Below are 5,643 nucleotides of genomic sequence, written 5' to 3'. Positions count from 1 at the left end.
TAGGAAGGAAATGCGTAGTTGTGCTATATAATACTGATTTAAGTATATAAATATAGTAGATCAGTCTATGTTAGTATATTCAGTTTTTCTTTGTAGTTATCAGACAAATAGTTTTGTCTTCGGTTGATGTTTGATTATAGATAGAATTGTAAGAAATAAGAGGCAAAAATGTCATCTGTTATATATTTGTGGAAATTTAACTGCAGCCATTGCCTGCCAGTCTTTAAAATAAATATGAAAATAGAAAAAAGAAAGTGCGTAATAAATAAATAAAAAAACAATACTTTTTCACATCGATCAAGATTCAGCCAGCCTTGTGCTGGCACGGGCTCTTGCTTTTCAGCAGCCGTAACAACTACTCCCTAGTTCTGAACAAGGTATGACGGATTACTGAAATGAACAAAGGACACAAGAAAAGATTCTCTACATCCGGAGTGTCATCGACAGCATAAAAATCTCCTGGAAGGCTTTGAGTTTGTCTGAGTTACTTCGTCTGGTTCGTCCGATTTCGTCGGCAGGGATGCACAGGACCTGACTGGGAGAGAAATATTACTTTCGACACTTTGTCCATTCGACACATTGTCCTTCGACACTCTGTCCTTCGACACTCTGTCTTTCGACATTCTGTCCGCGCACGCTTTTAGGTGCCTGGGAAAGCACATGAAGCGATTTAATTGGTAAGTTGTTTCAAAGATGGTGATGATGTGAGGCAAATGGCGGGAGATGCTACTCAAAATTAATAACTGTCCCTTATACATCATTGCTGGGTTATCATCTCCCAACGCACATCACTATTCTGCTACTGAAAATCGAGTGTATCGTGTGATACATATCGAAATCCAGTCTATTTCACGGTGGTTCTGCTTTCATTTATTTCTCTCTCTCTCTCTCTCTCTCTCTCTCTCTCTCTCTCTCTCTCTCTCTCTCTCTCTCTCTCTCTCTCTCTCTCTCTCTCTCTCTATCTATCTTTATACATTTGGAAAATGACCAGTAGATTCTTCATTTATAAATATATATTTGTGTGTGTGTGTGTGTGTGTGTGTGTAAAGTTTTTATTTTTCTGATTTGTGTACAAGGGTACCAGTCAGCAATAAGCGTTTGTGGGTGTGGACAGGGAGAACGGCCAAAATGAGAGTAGTGGCATGACAAAGAGCATTTGTCTAAAGTTCAGGGGAAGCAAGAGTCAAGTGGCTATGGAGACAAAAAAAAAAAGCGCATGATTTGTAAGTGCAGCGAAGAAGGCGGAGGAGGGGAACATTTGGAAAGCTGGACAGATGGCGCGGAGCTTTACCTGAGCGGAATGACTTGGTAAACATCCGGGATGTGAGAGCGTACGCAAGACGGAGGTCAATGCTCCAGCGTCGGTGTGTGGGGTCTGATTTACTGTTGATGAGGCTTCAGTGAAGGTATATAAGAAACGGCTAAGATTGATGAAGTTTTACTCACAGGGGCTTATCTTAGATTCAGCAAGTGGAAGGTGATTTTGCCAGATAATATTGTTAGCTGCTTGTGGATCCACCTACATTGAAGGAAACCGGTTCATTGATTGAAAAGTATGGGTAAAAAAATCGCAATTCTTGATCAAATTAATTTCAATGAACCTTGAGTCTTTAAAAATAAAAGCTTTACGCAGGAAAAAAATAACTTCCTTCATAAATTTTCTATTCATCCGTACCTAAGGTAAATGGCGAGTACTTAAATGAACGTAATAAGATGAACAATACTGAACAGATAATCAGGTATATTCAAACAACCTCAAAACTCACATTCAAGGCAAACCACCCAGAACTTGAACTTTAAGCTTCAAGAAAGAGGTGTGACTAATATTTCTGGACGTTTCTCCCCGTTTACCTTGATAGTTTAGATTACGTGAGAAGGTAACTGTTCTGGATAATGTGAATGAACCCTTAGACTTAAAATAACGACAGTTATTTTCCAAAAGCAGCCTTCCTGCTGAGGATACACGGTCTGAAAATGTAAAGAAATTATCACGTCGCTTAATTAAGGAAAAGAGCCTCGGTAAATATATCTTTGAGGAGAGTAGCTGAAAGGGTGTCTAGATCTTGAGTACATGTGTGTGTGTGTGTGCGTCTTCGTGCCTGCCTGTGTTCTTGTGCATGATTCTCTAATGCATATCCAAAAACATTTTTGTACACCAAACATTTATACACCAAACTCATCCCCAATAAACGCCCGCCTACCCCGCCCCCCCTATTTACCCTGCCCAACCCAACCCGCACCCCATCCTCCTCATACCGTTTTTGCAACTTTATAGTTTCACCATTTAAATCTGAGTTGAATCGGGGCGTAAGATGAGGAAGTTGGGCATTTCAAAGCTTTATGCCGAGTGGATATTATATTTAGCTCGCCTGGTTTCCTTTGTTGGACATCCAGCTACAATTCTACATAGCTTCTTTAACAATAAAGATATTTTCTGATCGTTTCTACACTTCCCCAACCTTACTCTAACCTCTAACAACCTAATTCAATAACCACAACAAACTCTCTCACTCTCTCTCTCTCTCTCTCTCTCTCTCTCTCTCTCTCTCTCTCCTTGTGACAGTTGCAATGGTGTGAAAAAATTTTCTTGTTATCTTTAATACGAAAAACATAAAAATAGTCTCTCTCTCTCTCTCTCTCTCTCTCTCTCTCTCTCTCTCTCTCTCTCTCTCGTTGTAGGAGTTGCAGTGGGATCAAAATGATTTTATTCTTGGGTTCTTTAGTGAAATATATGGAGATAATCTCTCTCCCTCTCTCACACATACATACATACATACATACATACATACACACGCACACACACACACACACACACAAACACTCCTTTATAAATTATGGACATTACAATAAGGTAGAAATTAATTATTCTTTTGATATACAGAAAAATAACTCGCTCTCTCTCTCTCTCTCTCTCTCTCTCTCTCTCTCTCTCTCACTCTCTCTCTCTCTCTCTCTCTGTCAGTGTATTCTGTGTCCAAGGATTTATTTAAATAGAATGAAAGGTTAAAGACAAAAAAAAAAATAAAAGAAAATAAAGATTCCTTCAACAGACGCCATCATTAACCAAGATCAAAATGAATCCATTGGTTTTCCTCTTTTAATCCCAATTTTCCTCAGTGTTGTAAAAAAAAAAGTTTTCCAGATCATACGAACACAACAAACCTAATCGCCTAAGATATCTGGAAAATATTTACTCAAAATATACGTATAAAATCTGTTAAGTCAGACAGCATATCTTTAGACCACGTAGCTGTATACCCCTAAATATTCAAGTTAGAAGAATCGTCGTTTCTACACTATATGTAATACATTTACGTTGTCTGTTTTCTTGTTATGAATTATCTCTAGTTGTATTAAACAAATTTTGTTTCTACTTTTTATATATACTGTTTTTTTTTCCTAAATGTTATACTTTCAAAATTCATTGAATTTTGAAAGAATATCATAAAAGAGAAAACAGTATAAAAACTATTAAAAAAATGAAAATTCAATAAAGCTATAGAAAATTTATACCAACAAAACAAAAAATTACAATCACATTTCCATGTCAAATATATTTGCCTTGTACCATTCAGAATATATATAAAAAAAAGAAACCACCAGTTATGTCAATGAAATATTAAATGAACATAAAAAAGTGAAAAAATTAGATGAACATTTGTCACGTATCAGCCAATTCAAACCGTCGAAAGGTTCTCATACATTGAAGAGACTTCTTGGTTTGCCATTACGTTTGTTTGTGTGTGTGTGTGCGCGCGCGCGCGCGTTTTTTTAGGGGGCTGCGGGGGGCCTAATGTTTGTGTGGCTTCGGGGTAGGGGGTTGCGGGGGATTGCTTGTTGAAGAGGATGCCCTCAAGCAGCAGTGCACAATTCGAGCATGACTTTTGCATAAACAAAATTAATTAATTAATTAAAAACTTCGCTTTGGCTACCCGTTATAATATTCCTACGTGATTTTCATCTCAATGAAAATAAAGAAATGACTCATAATGACGAGGAAATCTTTCGGGTGACAAACTTACTTGTTTACGACAAACATTCAATTCAATTAAAAATACGATTGAATAACTTTTTTATTGAGTAAATTAAAAACGCTACTACTTATTCTAAGGTTAACTTAAAATGCTACTGCTTTTCCATTAGGTCAACTAAAATTGCTAAGATTTTTTTTATTGGGTAAGCTAAAAATGCTAGGTATTGCTTTTTATTAAGTAAAGTAAAAACATTTTTATTCACCTAATAAAAAGCAATAGCATTTTTAGTCAATTTAATGAAATTGACTAAAAATGCTACTGCGTTTTGTTAGTTTGTATTTCATTTGTTAGATTTCTGTGTCGTGACCCATTACTTGTTTATAATTATTCTGTTGGATTTTGGGTCAGTTTAAGACCTAACATCTATTCATTTCCAGTCTGTTAGCTTTCATGCCTCACGGTAGCCCGTTACCTATTTAAGCTTTCTGAATCTGCTAGCTTTCTGATTTACTTTGGGGAGATGAAGAGCTGTAATATATGTGTGAACTTATACAGAGATAGATTTATGTATGTATTAACAAAATATAAAGAGGTTCCTTCCGTTTACTTTGAGATTTTTACAGAACTGATTTCTATATGGTGGGTGTCTCAATATATTACCTTCCAATTCTTGAGTTCTTTAGCATTGAGTGATGGGCAAACTTCTTGCTTCCAGAAGCCAATTTACCTATAATGGAGAACGCCTCCAATAGCTAAGGCATTCCCTTACCAACAGGGGATGTCCATACATACATACATCATACATACACAAGTATACCGTAAACAAAGCCACACTTGCATACATACATTAATATATATGTATTCATGCGGTAAATGTTTATGCTGTCCCCTGTGTGAGTACATGCAAGATCTAGATCTTGGGTTGAAGTACAGTCAGAGAAACGTAGAGACATAATAATGTTAGGTAAATACTTATAAACACAAAGATAAGAAAAATATATTTTTCATTAACTGAACATAAGTACTGCACCGGAAGCAATGAATATTAACCCTTCGTCTTATGGACGTTCAAATTAAAATATTTAGAAGGAAACAAAGGAGAGTGACTAGTTTGAAATACAAGTAGGTGTCAGAAAAGGATGCGTTTTTCCATTCTGTTAAATATTTCTAAAGAAAGAGTGAAATCAAATGAAGATGTAAAGTCTAAGAGAGATATAGTGTATGAGCAGATGTATGATTGTTCACGAAAAATTTCAATATGGCCGTCACTTTTCAAGATGGCCGTTAGTAGTTTCGATTTCTGACACTGTGTAAAACATTGTTGAAATAAATACATCAATCATTATTCAGATAATGCATTCCTGTGTAGAAGAGTTAATTAAAGATATCACCAGAGCTCCTACTACTACATTTACCACTGTGATAAAGATGGCTTACAAAATGGCCACCATGAAACCTTTTGCTTGATAACTCTGCAACAAAAAAAGATAAGAGACGTGAAATTTTTATCTATGCCTACATTTATGAGGCCAGAGACCGTTTCTAGCATTTCTATTGTGCTATTATGAATAATACATCTTGGAAAGGGACCCCCCCATAATGCTACTGAAAAGTATACAAGTACAAGGCTGAAGTTAGCCTCACAAAATGATCTTATCAGCAGAAACAC

The sequence above is a fragment of the Macrobrachium nipponense genome, chromosome 3 (genome assembly GCF_015104395.2).
Source record: "Macrobrachium nipponense isolate FS-2020 chromosome 3, ASM1510439v2, whole genome shotgun sequence".
NCBI lineage: Eukaryota > Metazoa > Arthropoda > Malacostraca > Decapoda > Palaemonidae > Macrobrachium > Macrobrachium nipponense.
This window is presented reverse-complemented; position numbering follows the sequence as displayed.